The 27,813-nt window shown below is 51.3% G+C and overlaps 1 protein-coding gene and 1 non-coding gene across 7 annotated transcripts in view; one reads left to right on the top strand and one right to left on the bottom strand.

Moving 5' to 3' along the window:
* MAD1L1 (mitotic arrest deficient 1 like 1) overlaps positions 1 to 27,813 on the top strand; it is a 474,298-nt gene that overhangs the window by 199,610 nt on the left and 246,875 nt on the right. The window lies entirely within an intron of this gene.
* Positions 2,219 to 2,320, bottom strand: LOC147913653 (U6 spliceosomal RNA). The gene has a single exon (XR_015548644.1). It is a non-coding gene; the product is annotated as a U6 spliceosomal RNA (small nuclear RNA).

Here is a 27,813-nt window from a genome sequence, read left to right as displayed (position 1 = left end):
TAGTAGTGAACGATGGGCCATTGATGGCCTCAGCCATGGGACAGAATGGTGGCCCTTGGAGCCCCTGGGTGAGCAGCGGGCAGCCTCATCTACTGCCTGCTTTGGGGTGTGTGTGTGTGTACTATGTGTATACACTCGTCTGTAAACATTTCTACATGTAGCCCCCTGGATCTCTAGTAACTGAACACACGTCCACACTGACGTCTCCCCCTCTGATCTGCCATCACGTGGTCATTCCAGCCCCCTCCCCTTGCTGAGCTAACCTCCCACCCCACAGGAAGGGCCTGGCTCCCACCATCCACCGTCCATCTACCTACTTGTTTGATCCAGTGCACCATGTAGCAGTGTGAGAAGTGTTAACTCCAGGTGATGATTTATTTAACTTTTTGTTTTGAAATAATATAGATCATAGGAAGTTGCAAAGACAATGCAGAGGGCCCTCCTGTACCCTTCACCCAGTTTCCCCAGTGGTTACATTTTACATAATTATGGCACAGAAATCTGGTATTGGCACAATGTGTGTGTGGTTCTGTGTCATGTTACCACATGAGGAGATTCGTGTGACCACTGCTGCTGTCAAGGTGCAGGGTGATCTCCTGTGTCACCCTCATAGTCACATCACCCCTTCCCTGCAACAGCCCGAGCATGGCCACTGTAATCTGTTTTCCTTCCTAAAATCGTGTCCTTTCCAGGATGTTATATACATGGAAGCATACCGTCTGTGGCCTTTTGAGACTGGCTTCTGCACTCAGCGGAGTGCCCCGCTGCACCAGACTGCTGCGTGTCAGCACTTGTCCCTCTTTGTTGGCGGGCAGTACTCCTTGGTATTGCTGCACCACAATTGGGCTAGTCGTGCACCCACTGGAGGGCGTTTTCACTGTTTCCAGGTCTTGCTATTGCAAATAAAGCTGCTCTACAATGGTGCACGGGTTTTGTGTGGACATGGGCTTTTTATTTCTCTGGGACGAATGCCCAGGAATGCGATTGCTGGCTCTCAGGCAATGGCTTTTTGAGCTTGATTGCTGAAGTCCTGCATCAGCGGGGGACCCCTGGTTGTTGGGGAAAGGCTCCCAGGAAGCCTGGGCGACTGTTTTTCTTGCCCCATTTGGCCTCTGCCTTCAGGGACAAGCTCTTCCTCATTGAGCAGAGGTGTGGTGGTTGGATAGAGCGGCTGGGGCTGAGGCTCCAGTTCGTCGAGGCACGAGACAATTCTTCCTTAGGCCCCACGTGTGCTAGTTTTCTGTTGCTGCTGTGGTAGTGCCACAGGGTGACAGCTGGGAACAGCACAAGTGTGCTAACTCACAGTTCTGTGGGTCAGAAGTCTGGGTAAGCCCTGTGGGTTCCTGGGCACTGGCTCCCACAAGACCCCATCAGGGACAGCTCAGCCCATGCTGGGCTCTTGTCCTGAGGCTCCTGGGGGAAGTTTGCCTCCAAGCTCCTTCGGGTCATTGTGTAATTCGGTTCCCGTGTTTGTAGGACCGAGGGCCCTGTTCTTGCTGGCAGTCCTTGCTCCTGGAATCTGCCCGTGTTCTTTCTCATGCTTTGCATGTGGCCCCTCCAGCAGTGGTGGGTCGAACCCCTCTTACACTTCAAATCTCTCCACTTTCTCTTTCTCTTCCGTCTCTCTTGCTGCGCTGGAGGAAGTTGTCTGCTTTTAAAAGCTGGTGTGACTGGATTGGCCTACCCAGACAGTCTAGGGTAATCTTATTTTAAGGTCCATAACCTTATTTTCCTCTGCAAAAACCCCTTTGCCTTGTCAGGTAATCTGGTCACATTATTGGCCCACCACACGTGTGGTCAAAGATGGGTAATGATGTAGATGCCAAGATCTGAAAACTTGGCTGCCCACAAGTGCCAGGCAGACAGCACAAATGCGGGGTATGCCTGCCCTCGGCGGGGCTGGGTGAATTGGAGAGTGTGTGCCACCCAAGATGGGCCGCCCATCTCAGGCTTGGCCACTGCGGTCCCATAGGAATATTCTGAGTTTTTAAGAGAAGACAGCAATTTAGATATTTATATGAAGTGTTCCCATTCACAAATCATCTTGTGGGTCAAACAAAGAGTTCTTACTTTTTATTTTGGAGATGGCAATAGTTTAGTTTTACTTAAGTATAGGACTCAGAAAAGCAATTATTATACAGAATTCAAGTCCATCCTTATATTTATGATGAGTAAGCACCTTTGGGAAGATTTGACCATTGACTATCAACAGGTAAGAAAAAATGTGGAATGCCTCAGGAATTTGCGTGTCATCCTTGTGCAAGCCCACACTCATCTTCTCTGTGTTCCAATTTTAGTGTATGTGGTGCCGCGCGAGCACCAAACGAAGTGTTCTTGGGGGCTGAAGTGAGCCTGCAGCCTGTGGGCTGTGCCCCCTGCTCTGTTTCACCAAGATGACATCGGTTCTATGGATGTTCAGGCCCCCACTGGATCCCCCATTGGAACAGGGAAGCCTCCCAACTGGGGCTGGTGGTGTGGCCTCCACCTGTGGAGTCTGCGCCTTGTTGCCCAGACCACATCCCTCGGCATTTATGAGGGTTTTGCTTGGCTTCCTTCTTGGGGATTTTCTGTCCTTGAAGTCCACTGCCTGGGGCTCCCAAGGCAGGAAATTTTCCCTTTCTCTCCCCTAGTTCAGCCGGTTGGAAGTGGATGGCACTTTCTGGCCTGATTTAGTCCTCACCCTAACCCACTGCGCTCCCACGCACTGTGCTGAGTGAGGGAGAGGGTGGGTATTGATTGCCCGGCACTGCTGGTTATTTATACTGACCGTTGCTCGAAGGTGTGTTTGCGATGGGTTGATACCAGTTGCTGGCGCAGCCCCCAGGTCTGGCACGCGGGGATCCAGTTGGCCAGCAGCGTGATTAAGCCTTTCGTCAGGCCGTCTGTGGAGGGATGCAGCGAGCCTGCTGCTTTGTGATAGGAGTGCCTGGTGATGTCCACTGCCACTCGCCTTCTCAGGAACCCTGTGAGCTCCACAGCGCCGCTCGCTCGTGGTTGAGAGGTGCTTCCTCTGCAGGCACCTCTAGGATGGTGGCTGTCAGGCCTTGAGGATGTTCTGGTTGCTGGTCTGTCCCTCCTGGGGAGAGACCCCAGCCCGGCGCCCTGGAGCGGAGTGTGGCCAGTGCGGCGCCCCCGCCCTCCGCTGAGGCCTGGGCCAGGCCCGCAGCAGGCCAGTTGATTGGGCTCTCAGTGCCTGTGTCCCATCAGGGTCCTATTTGTGTGCTTGACATTTCAGTGTACACTGCTTGGAATGTGCGATTTTATTTTGAGACCTTATTAAGCGGCTCTCGTCTAAGGGTTTAATTGTTTCTGATAGCTAAGAGCATAATTACCTTGGTAAAATACCATGACTATTTTAAGCAATTGAAAATTGGCTTCCAGAACTGGGTGAACACAAACCATTTTCCTATTTGAAATGAGCTATTTCCAGTGTGCCCCTAATATTCTACAATATGGTTACAGAGTCTTATTTATAGAACCTAAGCAGTGAAAGCTAACTTTCAGCACGAAAAAAAATTTTTTAATGTAAGTAAAAGCTTCTCCTCCCCTTTTTTCTGCGCCCTCCCTCCCCTCAAAGTTCAGAGTGAAGCCGCCTTTGGAGAAAGACACAGGTCGTTGGTGTTCTCTTTACCCCGAGGGTCAGAGCGCATGTTTTGCTGGTGATGACGCCTCCCCTTGATGGGTCCCTGAGTCGGGAGGTGAGAGGTTGCACACGCCGGAGCATCGGGAGGACATCTAGATTCTGAGTTCCTGGAAGGTGCTGGATCTGTGCTGGCTCCTCTGTTACCAGGAGCAGATTAACCCCAAGTCCCTTCTCTGGAGAGTAGAGGCATCCTAATTATCATTCCCATCCCCCTGGCTTTGTGGCTTGCTGGGAGGATCAGATATTCTCATACCCCTGAGATGTCCTTGTAGGTTAGAAAGCCCCTCACCAGGCCAAGTGATTGTCTACAGTCTGAAGAGCACTGCTCTGGGATGTTCACGAAGGACAAGCCCTGCTGGTGCTTTGCCTGACTCCCAGATGAGCTCGGAAAGGATAAGATGGCTGGGGTCCCGATGTTACTTCCACCCTTGGAGATGATGCAGGGACTCAGGGAGACTGGTGACTTCGTCTGCAATGTGCAGTTTAGATGAATTCAGATCTCGGAGGAGAGCTGAGGAGCAGGTAGAGACCTGTCAGCACAGGTAGCTGCTGCTACTTAAGGAGCAATCAGATACGTGGCAGGAGGCGAGCCTTTGGGAAATGGAGGCGGAAGTACAAGGGGTGTCTCTCAGAGGAGTTCAGAGTTCCTCCTGCCTCATGTCCAGAAGAGGTTGTCCCAGAAGAAGGCTGCTCTCCACCTGGTCTGCTCATGATCCACAGGCGCCCAGTGAGCCAAGCCTGGGAGCCCTCCCTGGACCAGGGGAGCAGGTGTTGGCTCAGGGGTCCCTGAGCGTGTTCTCCCTCGACTCTGCCAGGACGTCCTCCTGCCCAGGGTTGGCCTCTTGCCCACGACGCTGCCCAGTCCTTTTCTGGCTGAGGGGCTCGGGTTGGGTATTGTATTCATATGATTTATTTTGAGCTAAATGTAGGTCTTTATATTCCTCATATTTACATGGCAGCTTTAAAAAATCACCTGTAATTATGTAGAAGGTGTGTAAGGGTGGGGCTCTCCACGTTGTTCCTTCAGTGCTGGCTCATCCAGCTGCTCGCCCAGCTTTTCTGAGGTCAGCATCTCAGCAGCAGGGAGGTCCAGGCTCCGGCCAAGGGCAAGGCGCATCCCTCTTGTTCTCTGCTGAACTCCAGCACCTTCCAGAGCCTGCCAACAGGCGGGAGGTATTCTGGGCCCCATTTTTCACCCTTGATACAAGGAGGATAGGCTGTTAGCTCTGAGATCCTTCCCATTCCTTCCTGATTTCAAGTAACTCAGCTGCCGCAGGGATGGTGGTGGTTCCCACCTGTACGTGGAGAAGTCCGGGCCTGGGTCAGGTCAGGAGTGGGGAGACCCTAGGTTGTTCTGGGTTAAAGTGGCCCCTCCTGTCCTTAGATGCTGTCCTGGACAGGAGATGATGGGCTTTCTGGAAGGAAGGTAGGCAGGTAATAGGTGCTGTGTCCTAATGGCTTTGTGCCCCTGGTGAGGGCAGAGGCGGGTGGTGGTCCTCCTGGGGGGTGGGTGGGTGGTCCACTGAGGGGGGAAAGGTGGGGTGGTAGTTCTCATGGGGGGCAGGGTGGGCGGTGGCCTCGTTTCTGTCGGTCACATTGAGGTGTGGAGTGCTGGTTCACAGAGCATGTCCACGTTCAGTCTCACTGGGGACTGCTCACTGTTTCCCAGTGACTGCCCGGTTTGCACCCCCAGCAGGTGTGTGACTTCTGGCCCCTGGGCTCTGCACCGAACCTGTGGCTCTGGTTGGAGGCATCTGGTGCTTAGTGAAGTGCCTGCTCCTGTGTCTGTGTAGTATTTTGATATCTGGTAGTGAAATCCTCCAAATTTGTTACTGTTCTTTAAGAGTCTTTGGCTAATTTTGGTTCGTGGCATATCCTTGTACATTTTGAAATCAGTTTGTCAGTGTACACAAAAAACTGCTGGAATATGATCAGGATTGCAATGAATTTATAAATCAGTTTGGGGAGAAAGGACATCTTAACATTAGTTTATCTTCTAAACCAGAATGTTACATCATTTCTTCTGTTTATTTAGATCTTCTTTAATTTCTATCAGCAATATTTTATAGTTTTTAGGGTAGAAATCTTGCACATTATTTTCTAAGTATTTTCTATTTTTGATGCAGTTTTAGTAGTATCTTTTAGGATTCTGTCTTCTATGTGCTTGTTAATGGAATAGAGAAATATAATTAAGTGTTGTCTGTTGACCCTGGACCCAACAGCCTGGCTGAATTTGCTTATTGTCACGATGGCTTTGACACCGACCTGCGTGGAGCTGTGCATGACGCCCGGTCCTGCTTCCTTGCCAGCCCTCGGGCCTTACTGCTTTTCTTCCTCGTCCTGTTGCTGGAGCCTCTAGGAGAGCATCGGGAGAGGTGATGCCAGTGGGCGTCCTTGTCTCGTGCAGATCTTGGGAAGCTTCAGTAATTCACCACGAGGTATGATGTAAGCTGTTTGGTTTCTGTAGATACTCTTTATTGGATTAATGAAATCCCCTTCTGTTTGTTATTTTCTAAGAGGTTTTATCATAAATGCCTACCCCATACATTTTGATGTGGGTTACTTTTATTATTGTTCTGTCAAAATATTTTCTCATAGTCTATCTGGATTTGTAAAGGCTGACCTTCAAGCAAAGTTTACGTGTTCAAAGCACATAATGTGGACAGATGGGAAAGCTGAAAGGACTCGAAAGAACCCAAACTCACTCATTCGCTCCGTTATTTTCTCATTTGGCAGATTCTTACGGAACGTCTCCTGGGAGCCAAGCTGTGTTCTGGGCACTGTTGAAAGAGCAGGAAGCCAAACAGGCAGCCTCTGAACTCAGGGGTCTCCCTCTAGGTGGGAGAGGATGAACAAATGAAGATAGAGGACGGTGAGGGAGTTCGTGCTGTGAAGGAAAGCAACAGAGGAGTGTGTCAGGGAGGGAGGAATGCGTTAGGCCTTCAGCAGGAGACTGCAGAGCCCTGGGGGGAAGTAGGAGACCAGCACCCAGGAAAGGAAGGACACACGTAAATCTTCCATGCTGGGGCCTGTGGGTGGGTTTTGTTTTCTGTTTTTTAAAAAATAGCTATAGGGGCTGGCCCAGTGGCATAGTAGTTAAGTTCGTGTGCTCCGCTTCACAGGGGTGAACCTGGCGTTCACAGGTTCGGATCCTAGGTGTGGACCTCTGTACAGCTCATCAGGCCATGCTGTGGCAGAGTCCCACATACAAAATAGAGGAAGATTAGCACAGATGTTAGCTTCCACAAGCAAAAGAGGGACCATCTTCCTCAAGCGAAAAGAGGAAAATTGGCGACAGATGTTAGCTCAGGGCCAATCCTCCTCACCAAATAAATAAATAAGTAAAAAATAACTATAGATCCACAGGAAGTTGTGAAGATGGTAGGGAGGTCCCATGTACCTTTCACCTGGCTTCCACTGTGCTGACATATTAGGAAACGACAGTGCAGTATCAAAACCAGGCCTTTGACGTTGGAACAGTGTGTGTGGTTCTGTGTCATGTTATCACATACGTAGATTCATGGAAGCACCACTCAGCCAAGACACAGAACTGTCCACCACACCAGAGACCTCCTGCGTGCTGCCCCTGAAGCCACGCTGGCCTCCTTGCGCCCTAATCTGTTTTCCATCTCTGGTAATTTTGGCATTTCAAGAATATTACATCAATGGAGTCATATAGTATGTGACATTAAAAAAGTGGTTGTTTTTACTTTAATTTTTTAGAGCAGTTTTAGGTTTACAAAAAAGAAAGTAGAGAGTTCCCATATATCTCTTCCCCCGCCCCACAATTCCCCTATTATTACCATCTTGCATTAGTTTGGTATGTTTATTACAACTGATGAATCATTATTGCTACATTATTATTAAAGCCCATAGTTTAGGGTTCACTTTAGGTTGTACCTTCTGTAGGTTTTGACCTATAATGCATAATTTCATGTGTCTGCCATTACAGAATCACACAGAATACTTCCACTGCTCTAAAAATCCTCTGTGCTCCACATATCCCTCCCACCTTCCCTCCCCCTAGGCCCTGACAACCCCTGATCTTTTACTGTCTCCATAGTTTCGCCTTTTCCAGAGTATCGTATAGTTGGAGTCATACAGCATGCAGCCTTTTCAGATTGGGTTCTTTCCCTTAGCAGTGTGTTTTCAAGGTTCCTCCATATCTTTTCATGGCTTGATGGCTCATTTCTTTTTAGTGCTGAATCATATTCCATTGTCTGGAGGGACCACACTTTGTTTATCCATTCTCCTGCTGAAGGACATCTTGGTTGCTTCCAGGTCTTGGCAGTTTTGAACAAAGCTGCTATAAACATCCTTGTGCAGGTTTTTGTGTGGACATATGTTTTCAACCTAAATATCTGGATCGCATGGTGAGAGTGTGTGTAGCTTTGAATGCTTCCAACACCAGCACATCCTGTGGTAAGCTGTACTCTCTGCTCATGAAGCTTTTCACACACTATATTTTCTTTCCTTCTTATAGAAACTCTTTGAGATGAGGGTGTTTGTGTTTTTCCCGTGGGACACTGAGACTCAGAGCAGGGGAGGAGTGATGTTGAAGTTGGAACTCAGATAACGGGGTTCCAGTTTTCCACCCTGGCCTCCTGCTAGTTTCATCCTGCCATCAGGCCTCCCTCATAGCAACATCTCATCTGTGGCTGCTGGCATCTTAAACATCTCTGTTTTTTGTTTTCGTTACATCTCTGAGCATAATTGGGTGACTTATGGAACCTCTGGGAGCCTGAATGTGGTGTTCAGAGGGACCTTTCTGCTTTTCCTGAGTGACAGTGAGTGTTAAGTGCGGTGGCACGGACAGCAGGGACTAGGGCCATGCAGAGGAGGAGCCCCGTGCTGGGAGGAGCTCTGTGGTGTGAGTAGATTCTGCATAAGCATCGCCCCAGTTCACTGGGTATAACCTGGGGTCACCCTGCAGTCTGGTCCCTTCCTCTCAGCAGCAGCGTTTCTGTTGCCCCTGCATCCACTGCGGTGTGAACCTGCACCTGGCAGCGTGCTCCTCCTTCCTAGGGCCTGAGCACAGGCACGTCGCTGACAGCTCCAACATTAGGCCTTCTCTTAGAGAAAAGCAGATTATGTCCTTTTCTCTTGCAAGAGAACAGAAACGCCCCCAGCTGCTTTTGATCACCCATCTTCATCCTCTTCCCACATCCTTTAGAGTCTGTGAGTTTCCTAATCTTATTAAAGGGATTTCTCCTGTACGCCTTCTTTTTTAGCGCTGACAATTCTTGGTCTTAGGTAGCACAGAAGGAAATACTTAAAATACTCAGTACATGTTCTACCTTCTGAAGAACAGCAGTCCTTTGGGGGTGTCTGGCTTGCTCTGTCTCAGAGCAATTTTTCACACATGTTCCCTCTGCCACCCACCGAGGCGTGGAGGATGGGACCTGTGGGCCTGGCTCCATCTCAGCAAACTAAGGCTGGAGGGCAGCTTGGAGACTGGCTTGGGCCACACAGCTAGTCAGGGTGGGGCGGGAACAGAGGCTGGATTTTTATCTCTGATTTCTTATCATGCTGTGTCCCCTCACCACCTCCCACCCCCTGCACCTGAAACCAGCCCCCATGCATGCTTTATTCTGCACCTTGATGTGCACTCCGTGTGTGGACAGTGCAACGATATTTCCTCTTGACCACGAGTTTCAGTTTGAAAGCCATCCTGTTGGGGCCCTTGGAGGTGGGCAGGTGCATGTGGTTTGTGCAGGTATTTGGTGCCTTTAGGTACAGGTCAGTTTTCAGTCTTCCTGTCCGACAGTCCCCACGTCCTTGTGGGGCTGAAGCAGCTGCTGAAGTCACAGCCCCTTTCTGAGAAGGGGAGGTTACTAAGCCACGGGCTGTCAGCGTTATGCTCCTCCTTGGGACCCACGTCATCAGGGTTTCTTCTGCAGACAAACGCCCTTTGTGATGTCCTGGGCCCACCGGCCTGGCGCCTGGTCTTGGGGGGCCTTGCCAAGATGTATTGAGCTGAATTTGACCAAAGCCCTCAGTCCCTCCAACTTGAAATGGGCTGAGGAGCTTCCTCTGGCTGGCCTCATCTCAGGCCTGACCGTGACCAGGCTGTTCTGCTGACCCTGAGGCCTGTCCTTCCTGGGGGGCCTCGGCCTTCACTGTGCTCCCCTTCTCTCTGTCCTGGTGCCTAGCCCTTCCTCTCACTCCAGCCTGGTGTGACAAGGTGGCTCCCGCCAGGTCCCCTGAAGCCCTGGGTGTTTGAGGGAAGCGAATTTTGCAGCCTGGGCCGGGGCTTTGCAGAGGGCCTTGGTGATTTCTCAGTAAGCCAGGAGGAGTGGTAATAAGATGGGAGCTGATGTTTGAGATGAACGACATGGCCAGGCCGTGTGCTTAGTGTGCGCATTGTTATCTTTATCTTCTCCATGTTAGAAATGGGAACACTGCAGGCCAGAGCAGTTAAGTAACGTTTAGGAGTGCTGGATCCAGGACTGTGGTCCTGGTCTGACTTTACAGTGCCCCCTGGGAGAAGCCTGAGGAGATCTTCTAGGGCATAGGTCATTAATGTGCGGATGAATCATGTGGGATCTTGTGAAGTTGCAGTTTGAGTCAGTAGTTTGGGGGTGCTGAGCTCCTACCTACCTGACCAGCTCCCAGGTGATGTCCTTGTTGCCCATCTGTGGATAGTGTCAAATAGCAGAGCCCAGTCCATTTCAGAGATGGGGAACAGGGACCTGTGATGGTTATGCTGAGCTGAGATAGCACACTGTGGAAGCGTGTTCTTATCTTCGTGGTGTCTGGTTCAGATGACTAGTCGGCTGTGTTGTTGGTTAAGTCTGTGAGGATGTTTGCAGGCCTGGGCCTTCCTACTTGTCCACCTCCAGCCCTGGTCCCCACCCTCCTCTTGCAGCCACAGCCCTGTCACCTCAGCTCCTCTCCACCCCCAGAGGATCATGCATTCTGGGGTTCATTCATGTCCTGTGTCTATAAATACTCATCGAGTGCCCTCGTGGTGCAGGCCTGGCATTCTCGCGCCTCCACCTGCTGTCCTGCCTCAGTTGCTGTCTCTTCAAGGGCAGGGTCCCTTCCCCATCCTTCTCCCCACCTTTGTGACCGAGCATCACGCCCAGTTAACAGGGCTCGCAGGAGCTGGGTTCTGCTCTCCTCCCTGGGTTTTTTTTTTTTTAAAGATTTTATTTATTTATTTATTTTCCCCCCCAAAGCCCCAGTAGATAGTTGTATGTCATAGCTGCACATCCTTGTAGTTGCTGTATGTGGGACGCGGCCTCAGCATGGCCGGAGAAGCGGTGCGTCGGTGCGCGCCCGGGATCCGAACCCGGGTCGCCAGCAGCGGAGCGCGCTCACTTAACCGCTAAGCCACGGGGCTGGCCCTCCTCCCTGGGTTTTAACGCGGCTCTGCTACTTGGTGGCGTCTGTACTGCGGACCTGGTGTTGGGATCTTGGAGCCTGGGCGCTTCGAGGTGTCCCGAGGAGCAGCCCCCTCTCCTGGCCGTGCGAGATTCACGCTCTCTCGCCACGGTGTGTGTGTGTGTGGAGGGGGGGTGGCACACAGGGGCCGTGGCATTCGCATTCTTGAAACTCGAATTCAGATTCAGACCCTGCTCTTTTTCCACTTAAATGCTTCCCTCCACTTTTGCCCGATCCTCCAGAGAAGCCTAGAGGGGGTCGAGTGAGACACCCCCAGCCTAGGGTTTCTTTTTTTTTTTTTTTTTTTTAAAGATTTTATTTATTTTATTTTTTCCCCCCAAAGCCCCAGTGGATAGTTGTGTGTCGTAGCTGCACATCCTTCTAGTTGCTGCACGTGGGACTCGGCCTCAGGATGAACGGAGAAGTGGTGCCTCGATGCGCACCCGGGATCCGCACCCGGGCCACCAGCATCGCAGTGCGCGCACTTAACCACCAAGCCACAGGGCCGGCCCCAGCCTAGGGTTTCTAATTGAGCATTTGTTCTGCTTAGTGTGCGGCCCTCCTCCTTCCACAGATAAGCAGGATCCTCTCCGCTTTAAAATTTAATTTTCAGGTGTTAATATATTGTCCTTTCAGGTTGCTTTTCTAGGCTGACCTTTCTATTACATCCATTTAAGTAAAAAAGCCCACCTGTTTTGTTATGGGAAAGTGCCATTTGCAAAGTTATTAGAAAGCCAGCCTTGTCACCAATATTATTGCATTATCCCACCATGGGGGCAGCTGGTACTGGGTTGCGGCAGAAAAAAATTCCTGAGAGAAAAGCAATTTTAGGAAATGTAATGAAATCAAAACAAAATGCTTTTTATCCCTCTCCAGTTTGAGATGTTTATTAAGATAGAGTCTGTGGGAGTGTGGAGAGAGGTGCTCGTGGACCGCCTCTGGCTGAGCAGGGCTCGGATCCGGAGGGGCAGGGAGGTGAGGGCGGCCCGCCTGCTTGTCATCACTGCTGGAGCAGAGCTGCCTGGCTTCCCCAGGTCTCAGCCGCACTCGGTGGGCTCCCGCCACCCAAGGGCCTTCCTCTCTGGGCTCTCGGTTTGCCTTCTGCTGGGTTCAGATAATGTCTTTATTCTTTGTTAACTTTTATATACTCTTGGAAGAAACCACAGCCCCTGGCACCCACCCTGTCCGTGCCAGGGCTTTCTGGGCTCCAGAAGCCTTAGGGATATGCCAGCGGAGGGAAGGGGGGTGCTGTGTGGACCTAACAGTGCCTTCATGGAGGACGGGAGTTTGGGGGAGGCAGGGGTGGAGGTGCTCACAGTCCCAGGGCACCCTGGCCAGTGGGCATGTGTGGCTCCTCTGCAGTGGTCCTGGTGGTGTATGTGTGATCAGAAGCCGGTGCTCTCCACCCCATCCCAGTGGGCTTCCTAGATGACATGGCTGAGATAAAGCATCCCTGCTGTGTCTCGACTTTGGAGACAGCAGCTCCAGTGACGTGCCCTCTGAGGTGCTGTTTGAACTGGACCTGTTTTCTTTTGCTAGGAGTGATGACCTGTGTCCGCACTCCATAATAGTGAGTTAAATCTGAGAGCTTAAAAAGCACATAGCTGGTAACGCCTAGCTTTAGTCACAGGAGCTAACTAACTTAGGCCTGTTGCATGGTACTGGCCCCTGGCTTATTCGTGCTGTTGGGGCTGGAAAATGTTGCCTCCACCCCCAGGGGCTGCCTGGGCCTGCTCCCTGCCTTCCTGGCACAGCCCGAGAGTCTACTCCTCATGCCCAACTGGAAAGTGCGGGCCAGGTGGTATGGAAGGGACAGGGAAGGGGACCTCCATGCCCCCGGGCCTTTGCATATGCCTGTCCTCTGTCCTGATTCTTTCTGGCACACCTGTCATCTTTTCTTGTCTCACCTGATGGGCAGGGACCTTTTCTGTCTCACTCACCAGCAGTTGCACACAGTAGGCACTTTGGTGTAGTAGGTACTCAGGAAATGTCTGTTAGTGTTCATTTGACCCTGAGGAAATGTGGCCCAGAGAGGACGGCTTGCTGGAGCCCCTAGTGGGTGAGGAGCAGCATTCCCCTCTCTTCCCTACCCTGACCCTGGGCTCCCTCCCTCCTGGCTCCCCCTCCCAGGCAGCCTGCCTAGAGTGGATCTGTGGGGACTTCAGAAGTGCTTGCGGCAAGAAAGCTGATACAGATGTGTCTATTTTTGATGCTGTGACTTAAAATTAGCAACTTGGAAAATGGTGTTAATTGCCTTTTCTCCCCAACAATGAAAGTGAAAAGAATTGCAGCTCTCAGCTGCAGAGGGCAGGAAGGTGTGGTGGTGGGAGCAGGTGCTGGGGTGGGGCTGGAGCTCTGCCCTAGGGTTGTAGGGGTTGGAGACACCCCCCGTCCTTCTTCAGGTCTTTGGAGTTGCCTGTGCTTGGTGCAAGGGGTCTCGGTGCCTATGGCAGCTCCTGATTTTCTTTGCCCCTCAGACAGCCTCTAAGCTTGGTTCCAGAAGGCCCATAGCCCGTCTTCCGGAGACCAGCATGCAGGCTGTGCCTCCCTCCCGTCCTGTCACCTCCCCCACCGGATAAAGCTGGGGTGCTATTGCCTCATCCCCACTGGATAAAACTGGGTGCTTTCACCTCATTCCCACTGGACAAACCTAGGGTACTGTCACCTTATCCCCCACCTGGGGTGCTGTCACCTCATCCCCACTGGATAAACCTGGGGTGCATGGCACCCCGGACTCCCCCTCAGCTCTCTCCCGTGTTTTCTCCAGACCGGCCTGATTGTGTGCCCTTTGTAAACAGTTTCTCTTGTGCTTGCCAATATGTGCACACTCATTTTATAAGCACATATGTGACCTGTGGTCAGTGATGAATATTAAATAATTAAATATTGAGTACATTTTTTAAAAGATTTTTAAAAAAATAAAGTTATTAATAAAAATTAGTATGAGTAGGATTTCCACTGTTTCCTGCGCCCCCCTGAATTGTCCTGTGCACCCCTGGGTCGCGGGCTCCCTGCGTGGAGGGATGCTAGGTCACGCCTGGGGGTGCTCCTGACAGACCGCGGGGCAGGGGCTGGGCCTTGGCTGTCATACAGGCCAGTGGCCGCCCGTCTGTGCTGCTCACGGGAGGGGAAGCAGACGGCCGAGCCACTGGGTGTGCTTTCGACCGTCCCCTGATCCCCATCCTGTCCCTGTTCATCTCACTTTGGCTCTTCCTTCTCTGGGGTCCGCCCTGGTGCGGTATGGTCACAGCCCTGGCTCATGTGTGGCACGCGGAGGCCTGGTGTTGCTCGGTCGGGCAGGAATGGTGTGCTCTCCACCTTCGGCTTCATTCCTTAGATTTTGCTACACCAGCGTGTTCAACGTGTATTCCCAGGGGATGCTAGTCCTTTGAGAGCCTCCTAGAAAAAGGTCTCTTCAGTGAAATTTGTTTGTGAAACCCTGCGTACTGTAGCTTGCCACGTCGTCATGCCAGTTAGCTTGTCCATGGCTCTGAGAAATCCCATGGGATGGGGGATCCCATGGGAAGGGGATGGGGACCAGCAAGGTACGTGTGCAGATGCTGGGTGGATCCTGTCTTCATTTTACACTTTTGGTATTTTGTTTATGGGTTTTCTGCATTAATTTTGAGTTTCTAAAGTACTGCATTAAAATACTTTCCATCTCGTTTGCTGAGATGTTTGGTGCTTCCTTAAATTTCATCCTGAGGTGAGTGCCTCCCTCTCCCCACCCGCATCCACCCAAGGCCTGTCACTCCAGGGCCCCACAGCCCGAGGCATCCGCAGCAGGGAAAGCTGAGGGTCTTAACTAGAGAAGAGGCTGCAGGCCCCAGGTCCAGGACTGACTTTACACACAAGAGACTGAGGCTTAGGGAGGAGCAAGGCCTGGCAGGGTGCACGGGGAGGGGGCCTCCAGCACCTGGGCTAGACCTTTCCACCCCAGCACGGGTGGCCTTGCCCTGCCCGCAAGTGGATGTGGGGGCCCTGGAGTGGGCCTCTGAGTCTGGAGGGCGTCTGGCAGCCCTGGGAAGACTGGGCTTTGTTAGCCAGGATTGTCCTTGTTTACACTTTGAAATCCCCTCTCATCTTTGTAGAGACCTGTTCCCTTTTTAACTCAATTTCGAAGAAATCCAAATCTTTGAATAACCTTCATCCTGAAGGGAAAGGAAGTTGGCTGCAGGTGAAAATTGATGGTCAGGCTCAAAGACGTGGTTCCCTGCCAGGCAACCTCTTGAGTGTTACTGCTAAAAATAGCCTCAGCATCTTGCTGCTGTGGTTTGGATTGTCTCCAGGCCACTCCTGGTGATTATTTCAGAGGTTTTCGAGAGGCCGCTGGGCTGCTCTGGCCAATCCTGGCTCAAGTGTGTCTGCCCTTGGCCTGGGGTGGCATGGTCCAGTATGCCTGCGGAGGGCCATGTCAGCGTTTTAGTTTATTGGGCAGCTCTTCTTTCAGTCGCCTCTGCCCCCAGGGCGTTGTCCTTGGTTTCACTGCCTAAAGAAGGAATATGGGAGAGTCCCTGTGCCCTCCCTCTGGGGGGGGGGGTGGCCCTGTGCCATTGGTCTTGGGAAGGAGCCCTGTGCCCACAGTCTGAGGGAGGGTCACTGTGTCCTCAGTCTGGGGAAGGGTCCCTGTGCCCACAGTCTGAGGGAGGGTCACCCTGTCCTCAGTCTGGGGCTTACCTCAGGGTCAGAAGCTGAGGAAAGGCTCTGGAGTGCCTCCAGGCCTCTAGGCAGGGAGCAGGGAGTTTGGAGTGCTGTTCTAGGACACCCAGCAGGCTCATGGGGGCCTTTAGTCATTGCGGTTCTGTTGGAATGGCCACTTGTTTCCAGTGACGAGGCTGATTCCTGATAGGTCAAGCCATTTGCTAGGACCCCAACCAAGGCTGAGGCACACAGGGACCCGCCCAGACCTTCTCAGCTGCACCTCCTCAGCTCTGCTGTTCCTTTTCCTCTCCGGGTGTGGAAATGTGTCTGAGGCAGCCGGTCAGTGAGAACTCACTGCCTCCAGTGGGCCGAGAAGGCGGGCCCCTCAGCTTCTCTCGATTCACTTCTGACATGGGCATAATTGCTGGCTCACTCAGCTCCCCCGAGAGCTGAGCACGACCCAAGGCGGCATTCGTGCTCTGGGGTGCTCCATGAGGTGCTGCGTAACCTGCAGAGGCTGACATGTCCTCAAAGGGATGGCGACGTCCCTGGCAACCCACGCTAGGGAGTGCCTGGTGCCCTCCAGTCTGGCTGGGAGTGTGGAGCAGCCATTCTCCTTCTATAGGAGGCCCATGGCCAGCAGGCTATCTTTTCTCCTCTTCCTCTCTGGAAACCTGTTTTTCCATTTCATTTCTCGAGGGATGTAGAGGCCTTCTGGATCTGTGACCAACTCTGGGCCTTTTGGCGGCCCAGGTGGGCTGGCACTCCAAGGTCGGCATGGGCCTTACTGTGCAAGGAAGGGAGTCAGCACCTGGCTGGGGAGGTGGAGAGGAGGTGGCCTTCTTGGGGCAAGCTCTGCTCCAGTTTCTCTGTTCTGGGGAGAAAGAGCCTGGGACTAAGACTCAGAAAACAATCACTCAAAAACTTCATCAATGACACATTAAAAATAAGATAGGAACCAGGGCTGGCCCAGTGGTGTAGTGGTTCAGTTCGCGCACTCCGCTTCGGCAGCCCGAGGTTCGCAGGTTCGAATCCTGGGTGCAGACCTACACACCACTCATCAAGCCATGTGTGGCAGTGTCCCACATATAAAACAGAGGAAGATGGGCACAGATGTTAGCTCAGGTCTAATCTTCCTCGGCAAAAAGAGGAAGATTGGCAACAGATGCTAGCTCGGAGCCAATCTTCCTCACCAAAAAAAAAAAAAAAAAGGAAAGAAACCTAATAAAAAGGGTAGCACAGTTTTAGTGTGTTCACTGGTTAAGAAGCATACAAATACTACAATCAATACAGCACTTTACTGTGATAAGACTGAAGTTGTATGTGGAAGTGGGGAGGGGGGCTATGGGAAAGGTTGCAGCTTGCAAGTTCTTGTGGAAGGAGGGCTACCTGAAATCGGAGGGAAGGTGTGACACCAGGTGTGCCTGGGTGCGGCCCCTACCACGTGCTGTACCTGAGGATCTTCTGGGTATCGGAGATGTGCGTGTTCCTGTGTGTTCCTGCACGGTCCCGTTCAGCTGAGTGCAGCTTTCTGTGCTTGCTTAGTGTGGTTCACCAAATTACCTGGGGGGGGATTTGTCATCACTCAGCATCCCCCAGGCCAGCCCCTCACGATTTATCCACAGTGTCAGGACAAGTCTGCTTTTCCAAGAGGAGAGATGCAGCCGAGCTGGCTGATGGACAGCTCATCCGCGTATTCTGGGCTGCATCTTATGCGGCATGGTTGATGTTGATTGTTGTTAATAAAAGTTATTTTCTGGTAAATGTATGCCAAATCCCTGGAATGGGACCCGGAACAAGTAGGCATTCCATGAATAGTAGTGACTGCTAACATCCATCAGATTACCTCATTTTCATTAGCATTTTTCTAATCCATTTAGAAGTCATTCTGAAAATGGGCAGAATCCCGTTTTTTGGGAGAAGTCTATAGCTGGGGAAGATTGAGTGTGCCCAGGAGAAGAGGTGGAGACAAGCGACCATGTCCGGCTCAGGTGCGCCTGACTCCGACCTGAGCTCCTGTCCCATCTGTCCCGATCCCTGCCCCCTTGCGTTAGGGAGTGGGGCATCTGCGAGTGCGTGTGTGTGCATGTGCATGTGTGAGTGCATATGTGTGCTTGGGCATGTGAGTGCATATATATTTACACGCACAAGTGTGCGTATGTTAGCGTGCATGTGTATATGATTGTGCACGCACGTGTGTATGAGTCTGCATGTGAAGGTACACGTGTGTGAGTCTGTATATGTGAGTATGCGTGTGCGTGTGTGCTTGTATGAGTGTGCACGTGTGCATGTGTGTTTCCAATCTGGAAAGCCAGTTGTTTATGGAGTTTGACTACTTTTCTCATGAGACCCTCAAGGAACATTAGGCCCAGTAGACGAGGACTGGCCCTGCCATTGTAATAGTTATTAAATAGCAATAAACTGGGATCTGTATTTACCGACCCGGAGTGTGCTCAGACTGGAAGGTATTAAATAACATCCATCATCCAATGGAAAACAGTCAAGTGCAGGGAGTGCTGTTTGGAGTCAATATTCTCTTGGTTAACTTCACCCATAAAGATCCAAATTGCCCCCAATAAAATGCCAAAGAGGAGGGGAGGAAGTTCTTCCAGACCGGAGCAGTCCCCAGCACCATCTCTAGAGTCAAGATCACGGTGTTCCTTGTCGCTGTGGTTTACAGCATCGTTCGAGGCGACTCTGTCTGTGCTGCACTTTATGCTATGGCCATGGGCCCCCTTCCAGAGTTCTGGTTGCTTGTTTTTGCCATAGCTCATTTCCAGCTTCGACTGGGTCTAGAGAATGGGGGACAACGTAGAAGTAACATTTGCCTGCAGAACCTGGGGGCTTGGGAAGGGGGAGGTTGGTTGCAGACTGTCTGCCCAAGAGAGCCGGTCGCAGTAAAAAAAACTGTGGAGGGTACCCTGGGGTGTCTGCGGCGGAACAGGGACCCTCTCACTGACAGCCCACTCCTTTCCTGAGTCTCGGAGCCTCATGTTCTCCATCTGTAAACCGGGTGCATGTGAGGGTCATGTCAGGTAGCTCCTGTGACCGTGCATCACACCCAGCACGTGCGTGGCTTCTCAGGTAATTCAGGTGGCACTGGGCCAGTACCGGCCTGTCTTCTGTGTGCTTGTGGGACTTGCGAGGGAGCCACAGTGGGTTTCCAAGGGGGCTCTGCCTTCTTTGGCCCGAGGTCAGATGTTGGCTCCTTGGTGGTGGTCAGTGTTGCCTGCCCCTTGGCTGACCAAGGCATCATGACGTTACTTTTTATGAAGTCAGAGTTTAGTGTGGGGCAGATGTGGAAAGCAAGGTTTAATGTCATTTGTGCTGTACCAATAGCCCTGTAAGGGGGCATCAGCTCTGGAAGGTATTCCCACAGCTTGTGTAGCTGCACTGTCCATGCACAGGGCCTGGTTTCTAGAAAAATGTGAGAGAGCTTGGACAGTTCCTGAACTTGCCACTTCCAAAGTTCTTTTAATTCTTCTAGACTGGAAGGTCCCAGTCAGTTTACTGTGTTTAAAGGTTTCTCTCCTCACTAGCTTCAGGTGTCCAGCGGGCAGGGGCTGTGCCATGGCAGAGCGGCTCTGGTGTGATAGGTGCCTCTGAGGAGAAGAAGAAAATGGGATTGTTGGCTGGGTTTCCTAGCAAGCCTGCCAGCCCTGAGTTTGCAGAGGCCAGTCCGTGGGTGGGAGAGGTTGTCCGGCATTATTTTGTGTGTGTGAGAAGATTAGCCTTGGGCTAACGTCCGTTGCAAATCCTCCTCTTTTTGCTGAGGAAGACTGGCCCTGGGCTAACATCCGTGCCTATCTTCCTCTACTTTACATGTGGGACACCGCCACAGCATGGCTTGACAAGTGGTGCGTCAATACACGCCTGGGATCCGAACCTGCAAACCCTGGGCCACTGCAGCAGAGCACACGAACTTAACCGCTATGCCACCGGGCGGCCCCCTGTCCGGCATTTTTATGCACAGTGGAAGATGACCTTTCTGGTCTACGTAGCTGTCCAGTTGAGATCAGCAGGTGAATATGTGAGAGAAGCCAGGTCTCTGTGCTGAGTGCTGTCCTTCAGAGAGAGCGTGCCTCCGCTCTGCAGGGGTTGGTGGCAGGGGGGATTTCAGCAGGACAATGTCTGCCCATGGACCACCTGTGTCCGAGTGGCCTGGGGGCTTTCAGAGACACTGATCCTAGGCTGGGGGCTTGGGAGTTGGCATGGCAAACAGCCGGTGCTGGGGGCAACCAGCAGGAGGGAAGCCGGTCCAGCCCTGAGCCTGTCTGTTCGCAGCTGGTGCCCCCAGCTCCTCCCCATGAAGCAGGAACAGCCAACCCAGCGTGGCCGCCAGGGACTTGGGTGTGGGTGGACTCCATGCCTCGGGGTGGTGCCACGTCCTCTCTTCTAGGGGTGGGTATTTGGCCTCCTTTTGGGACCCCAGGAGAATACTGTGGACTTAATTGCTCTTATGTCCCTCACATGTTCCCCAGAGCTGAGGGCACGTAGCCCCGGGGACAGGGGACAGGCCTTCTCCTGAGGAGCTCCTGGGGCTGTCCGGATGTCTCCCTGCAACCGGCCTTGAGGTGGCGTCTGCCTAAGGAAGCTCTCTAGGTGACAGATTGGCTGCCACTTCGCTCTCCCCTCTTCTTCCTTTGAGGGATTCTGTTAGACTTTTCACTTCACTCTTGGGCCTGCAAATCCCAGTCAGTGACGGTCTTTTTTCTGGGACTTCCTTGGGGCTCTCTAATAAGCTTTTATAAAGGGCTTTATCCACAGCTTTATGAAAGTCTCTAAATAAATTAGATCCACTGGCTAGCCTTTGCTAGTGATTTTTATTAACCTCCGGTTAAGAAATATTGGTAGTTACAGAAGCATGATTTATTCCTGTATAAGCCAGCCTCGTTTACCACCTGTAAGCCAGAGAGGAATGGTGCTATATAAATGCAAAGTGCTGGGCAGATAATGAGAAGCATGTATAAGGGGAATGCTGGGTGGCAGGGGGCCTGTGACTCTGTCTTCGTTGGGGCTTTCCCTTTGGCACGAAGTGACAGTGGACTGGAGAGCAATCTGTCTGCATCACATGTCAGGAGCTCAAGAGCTCTGCTAAGGCCGCCTGCTGCAGTGATTCCTTGGCCTGCCGATGGGCAAACGGTGGCTGTCCCTGGCAAGACCCGTCCCTCACAGATGCCAGATCTACTCAGGGGGGGATGAGCTCTGTGCTGGAGAACACTGCAGACTGCAAAGGTCTAGGGGGTCAGCGACCTTCCTGAGATTGCTGGCTCCTGATCACTCTGCCCCTGGAGCCGATGGTGCAGTGGGGTGCAGTCAGGAAGGCCTGGGTTCAAATTCTGACTCTACCAGCTGTGTGGCTTGGGGCTTGATTTTCCCCTCAGAGCTTCTGCTTCCTCTGTGAAATGCAGGGAAAACGGGGAACAGGCCCAGCATGGTGCCTGCTCTATTCACGTTCATATCCCCTCCTTCCCCTTAACTGTCCTCATCTATATCACGTACGGTGGCTTTGGAAATAACGTATGTGCCCTTCACGTGGGAGAGAAATGTCTGTAGGCCCCCTTTCCTGGTGCTCCCCCATTTCACTAAAGCAGGCCACTTCCATTCCCATGTCGCCTCTTCTTATTCTGACAGAATCCAGAGAGATCGAGCAGGAGAAGAAGTGGGCACTGCTTAGACACCCTCCCCTAGCCCCCACTACCGTGGGGCACAGGAAGGACAGTTGCGGCCCAGAGCAGAGGGAGAAACTGGCCCACGTCGCTGGGTGAGCTAGTGCTGTGCCTCGGCCCCAACCTCCAGACTCCTTGCCCAGGCTGTCTTTACTGCTAAACCATATTTGTAAATCTTTGTGAGTTATAATCGAATCTGTACGCCAGTCTCTTCTGGGATCTAGTGCTTGTGTTTCCAAAGTACTGTTTCCAGTGTGTTTTTGGGTACTTCCTCTCCTCCCAGCACATGCCCAGAAGACTTCTCTTTGGCATCTCAACCCCATGTGGCCAAACCTGAGGTCCTGCAGTGGTCTGAGTGATGATCCCTCAGAGCCAGAGCGTGTGTGTTCTAATCCTGTTCCACCAGGTATTGCTGTGGGCAGCCTGGCCACGCTTAGTCGGTCTACGGTTTCCTCTTGTCATCGTGGAAAATGGGCATTGCCATGGCACCTCCTCGTCAGGTTGTTGGCAGGTGGCTGGCAGGTGGCATGAGTTACAATGAGCTTGCAGAAGCACCTTCTTCGAGAGCCACAGCTGCAGTACTTGCTCTGTGAGCATTGCTATGATGTGGGTTATTTCAGGCCTGTTCCCACTTGCCCTTTCTGCTCAGCCCATCGCATCTGGTGGCTTCGACGCCGCCTCCTCCCATGCTGCTCTCGCACTTGTCCTTCTTCCCCTGCACCCACTGCCTGACTGTCGCCGGGGATCGCCCTGTGGGTCCTGTGTGTTCTCAGAGTGACGTGCTGGAAGCCTGGCTGCACCCAAGTCACTTCTCAGCCCCAGAGCCACCCCAGATCCCTGTTGCCTGCAGAATAAGGTGTGTGGCGTCTTCCGGTGGCCAGGTCCTCCTCCTTGGCCTCGTTCATTCAGTGGTTCAACAACCATGGACTCAGTACTGTTTCTGGATGGGCAGGGTGGGTGTTGGAGAGTAGGAAACGAGTCAGATACACCTGACCCTAGAGCTCCTTGGGGCCTGGCAGGAGGCCTGGGGCAGTGCTGACCCTTTACCTTCAAGAGAAAGGCCGGACCTACCTGCAGGGCTGTTGGTGAGGATTAGCTAAGACTAGGAATGGTGCTCAGCAAGTGTGAACCCAACCAGCAACCCGGCCCCCAGCTGGCAGGTCCCCCTGTGTATCCACCCAGGCTTGGCTCAGCAGAGCATCCCAAAGTTCCGATGACAGTCATGGCACAGCTTTCTGTGGGCCAAATACCCAAATGTCACTTTCCCCAGCTGGCCCTTTCCAGCCACCCTCTCAGTGCTGGCCTGGCAGGACTCCCCAGGCCGGGGTGAGGGCCTCCTGAGGAGGACCTGGGAGAACTGTCAGAGCAGATTGCTGCCTGGATTTTCAGAGGATTAAAGTTAATTAAGGAGCTCTTCCCTGCTTTCATTTCCTTCTATCTGCCAGCTATTTACATGCTAATGCGGGCCGGCACTGAGAAGAAGAGAGGTGTCAGCTCCAGGCACATTATCATGCAAGAAATCAGTGGGAAAATGAGATGAGCAGTAGTTTATATATTTATATTGTGTCTCTATGGATAGTGAGAGGTGTGCGGATTCAAACACATTTGAAAGTTAGTGGCAAGGTCTTTTTTTTTTTTTTTTTTAATATTTCCTGAAGTGTCTATGTGGCTGACTCGAATTTTCTCCATTAAGGCTACATCTTACACTGCATAATTGAATGCATTATGCATGGTAATATCTTTGCATGAACAATTTTATAAATAAAGAGAATGCAGAAAGTAGGGACAAAACTTTCTAAGTGCAGGCCTGTCTTCCTCCATGAAGGTAACTTTCAGCTTCAGAGGGTCAGCTGGTGGCTGTGGCCTCTGGCTCTGAATACCACTCTGAAGGAAGAACAGGCATGGTGCACAAAGTGGGCCTATTAAAGTGTTTATTGGATAAATGCAGGACGGCTGATACCAGCGTGGGAGGTGCTTGAGCTGCAGTAGTCCAGAAGCTGTGGGTGTTAGGGGGTTGTGTATCTCTTTCTGTCTGGGGATAGAAACAACCGCCAGCAACTTTTCCAGGGGATTGTTCTCCCTGCTTCTGTTGGGTGGGAAGGCAGGCTTACCCTGGTCTCACTGGAGCAGAGCTGGATGTACTTAGGGAGCTTTGGTGGCAGATCGGCCAGGAGAAGGTGGCATCTGCGTGAGTTTCTCTTTCAGCATCCCCCGCCCCCGGGGGGGCCACCATGGTGATAGCTGGCACCTTTGCAACTTGGAAGTAATACTATTTTGATGGAGTCCTCCCTTCCTCAGGCAGAGAGGGTTTAGTGACCCATCATTTAATTAGATGCTTTCAAAGCCCTTCCTCATCTGGTTATATTCACCTACTTTGAGTGTCACCTGTGAGCCAGGAGCAGTGCTAGACACCAGCTTCGAGCAAGCTTCTTAGGGTAGCATTTACTATAGTGCCCAGCACCTAGGCAGGGCTAATTATTTGCTGAATGAACAATTTTAAAGAGCAACTAAGACTTTTGTTTCCAAGAAAATGGAGTAGACGTATTTTTCCCTTTTCCTTTTGCTGAATACAAGTAAAAACCCTGGACATTACGTGTAACACAAACATTAAAAGACTCAGGAGGGCCGGCCCCATGGCTTACCAGTTAAGTGCTCGCGCTCCGCAGCTGGCAGCCCGGGTTCGGATCCCGGGCGCGCACCGACGCACCACTTCTCCGGCCATGCTGAGGCTGCGTCCCACATACAGCAACTAGAAGGATGTGCAGCTATGATGTACAACTATCTACTGGGGCTTTAAGGGGAAAAAAAATAAATAAATAAAGTCTTTAAAAAAAAAAAAAAAAAGACTCAGGAGAGTGGAGGCTGGGGACCTTGGGACCCAAGGAGCAGCACATGGTGAGCCCTGGGCTTGGTGGTTGTCTTCTTATCCTGTACTTGGAGCTGAAGAGGATGGCAGCCCAGAAATGCGAAAGGGCCAGGAATGCGGTGTCCTAGGGAAACAGGACGTTTTAGACAATAACTGGAAATACAGAAATGGAATAAACATGTACTGGATGAGCTCAGCAGGAGAATGGAGGGAACAGAGGAAAGAATCAGTGAAGGTGGAGATGGAACCGTAGGAATGACCCAATCTGAGGACAGAGAGAAAAACGACAGAGCCTTGGGGCCCTGGGGCCCTAACAGAAGAGCTAACAGTACCCTGTGTAGTCCCAGGAGAGCAGGGAGGGCTGGACCAAAGAAGCCCCAGAGACAGCAGGCGGGTGTGGGGGGCTGGTTCACCACTACTTACCACAGGTCTGTTCGGGTTTTCTGTTTCCTCTTGCATCAGTTTTGGGTTGTCTGTGTCTTTCTAGGAATTTGTTCATTTCACCTAGATTATTTCATTTTGACATATAGTTGTTAATAGTATTCCTTTATTCCTTTGTAACCTTTCTTGTTTCTGTAAGGTTGGTGATACTGTCTCCTCTTTCATTCCGGTTTCAGTAATCTGAATCTTTTCTCTTTTTTTCTGGGTCAGTCTAGCTGAAGGTTTATCGATTTTATTGATCTTTTCAAAGAACCAATTTTTCCCTCAGCTGGTTTTCTGTATTGTTTTTCTATTCTCTATTCAATTTATTTCTGCTCTAATCTTTATTTCCTTTCTTCTGCTTGCTCTGGGTCAGCTGATATTTGAGAAACATGCAAAAGCAATTCAATGGAAGAAAGATAACCTGTTCAATAAATTGTGCTGGAGCAATTGGACATCTGCAGGCAGAAAGTGAATCTTGATTTAAGCCTCACACTTTATACAAAAATTAACTCAAAATTAATCATGAACTTAAATGTAGAACATAAAAGTATAAAACTTTTATTCAAAAATAAGAGAAAATCTTCCAGATCTAGGCAAAGAGTTTTTAGACTTGACGCCAAAAATATGATTCATTCCATAAAGGGAAAAATTGATAAATTGGACTTTATAAAAAATAGAAACTTTTACTCTGTGAAAGATCCTGTTAAGAGATGAAAAGTCAAGGTTCAGACTGAGAAAGAAGCTACCTGCAAACCACATATCTGATGAGAGGCCGTGCCCTGGAATACAGAAAGAACTCTCGGGGGCCGGCCTGGTGGGGTAGTGGTTAAGTTCGCATGCTCTGCTTCGACGGCCCGGGGTTCGCAGGTTCGGATCCCGGGTGTGGACCTACACACCGCTCTTCAAGCCATGCTGTCACGGCATCCCACATACAAAATAGAGGAAGATTGGCACAGATGTTAGCTCAGGGACAATCTTCCTCAAGCCGAAAAAAAAAAAAAAAACTCTCAACACTCAGTAGTAAAAAAAAATGTGATTAGAAAACGGACAAAGACATGTACAGAGGTCATGCAAGATGGCGGATGAGCAGTAAATGGTTCAACCTCACCAGCCAGCGGGGAAAGGTGGGTAGAACTGGCGTGAGATAGTCCCGTGTGCCGGTCAGGATGCCAGAACAAACAGTGGCAACTCCACCGGGGCTGGCGAGGATGCAGGGGGATAGTGTCTCTCCTCCGTCGCTACTGGGAGTGTAAACTAGAAAACAGTTTGACAGTTTGTTAAAAACTAAACTGCAGTGACCATACGAGCCAGCAATTGCACTCTGGGCATTTATCCCAAAGAAGTAAGATTTATGTCTACAGGAAAATCTGTGTGAGACTGTTCCTAGCTATTTGGTATGTAATAGCCGAAACTGGAGAGAACTCCAGCCCTCCAGCGCTGGGTGGTTCAACTTGGTGATACAGCCAGTGGGCTGGAATTGGCTGGACCCAGCGGGCCTTCGCCCACCAGCTCCTCAAGCTGCTGAGTTTCCTTCTCTCCCACGCTGTACCTGGGCATTTCTACCCTCAGGGTACTGGCAGGGTTGTTGGCTTACCTGGGGGATTACTCTCCCTTCCATGAGCCCTGGGCCCTTGGGGAGCGGCCGCAGTTTTGCAGGTAAGTCAGGGGAAGGCCCCTCACCTCGCTGGGCCTCGGGTTTGGTGTCTGCAGAGTGATGGGTGGTGGGTTGGCTAATGCGTCCTAAGGTGCCTTAGGTGTAAGCCCTGACTCCTTTAACATACAGCGCCTCTTTCTTTCTCTCATTATAATCGTGGGCGTTGTGGAGAGTTTGGAAACTGCTGGAAAGTATAAAGAAGACATGTACAAAGACCTTGATCCCTTCACCGAGAGAGAGCACTAAAATCGTGTTTGTATATTTCCTTCATTTCTCCCTCCTTCCCTCCTTTCCCCCTCATCCATCCGTCCATGCATGCATCCATTTATTAGTAATTATTGGTTGACATCCACGTGTGCCAGGTGCTGTGGGTGTTCCCACAGCTGTTCCAGATATTAGGAGACCAGCCATAAAGAGGACAGACAAGACCTGTTTGTCACTTCACACTTATTGTGACAAATGCCTGTGTCATTAAACAGTCTTTGAAAATAAAACCCTTAGTGGCTGTATAATGTATAGATGTGCCAAAGTTAAACTCTTTTCTTTATTGGAAATTTAGATTGCTTCTAATTTTTCATTATTTTTGCTAATGTGACCAGCATCCTTGGACACAGCTCTTGAACGGTATCTCTAGCTCATCTTTTGGGACATCTGTCTGGACCTGGGATTCCTGGGTAAAGGGCAAGAACACTTGTCGGAGGCGTGGTCAACGTGGCTGACTCGGCGCCATCCTCTCCAGCAGGTGTGGGGTGCGCCGCTTGCAGCCCCACTCACTGAGTGAACGCCCCGTGCGTTTTATTTCTTGCCGCTTTGGGTGAGAAATGGGTCTTTGTGGATTTTTCCCCGTGTTGATTGGCAGTTACATTTCTCTGTTGACCGTCTGCTTGCTCTGCTCAGCTTTCTGTTAGGTGTGGGGGGGCCTTCTCACTGACTTGTGCACAGTAGGTTTTCCCCAGGGTGTCTTTTACCTTTTGTTTTTTTAACGTTTCAGGACACACAGAGGTGTTTTAGGTCGAAAAGTGCGACCTTTTGCTTTCTCATTCCTCCCAGTGCTTTATGGATAAAGCCTCTCTTTGTCTTGAGATGCACTGACTTCGTATTGTGTATGTCTTTTTTTTTTTTTTTTAAATATTTATTTATTTATTTAGTGTGTGTGTGTGCGAGGAAGATCAGCCCTGAGCTAACATCCACACCAATCCTCCTCTTTTTGCTGAGGAAAGACTGGCCCTGAGCTAACATCCCTGCCGATCTTCCTCCACTTTATATGGGACGCCGCCACAGCATGGCCTGACAAGCGGTGTGTCGGTGCGCGCCCGGGATCCGAACCCGGGCCACCAGCAGCAGAGCGCACGCACTTAACTGCTACGCCACGGGGCCGGCCCCTGTGTATGTCTTCTTTAGTTCTGCAGAAGCAGGGGCGGAGGCCGGGGCACCCTGGGGCCTGGGTTTGTGGCCTGCTCTCCTGGCTGTGCGCCCTCGGGGCGTGATTTCACCACTGCATCCTGGTTGTCCTCTTTGCACCTCCCTCTGG

Source organism: Ceratotherium simum, chromosome 26 (assembly GCF_057802395.1).
Source record: "Ceratotherium simum simum isolate JZ-2026a chromosome 26, ASM5780239v1, whole genome shotgun sequence".
NCBI lineage: Eukaryota > Metazoa > Chordata > Mammalia > Perissodactyla > Rhinocerotidae > Ceratotherium > Ceratotherium simum.
This window is presented reverse-complemented; position numbering and strand designations above follow the sequence as displayed.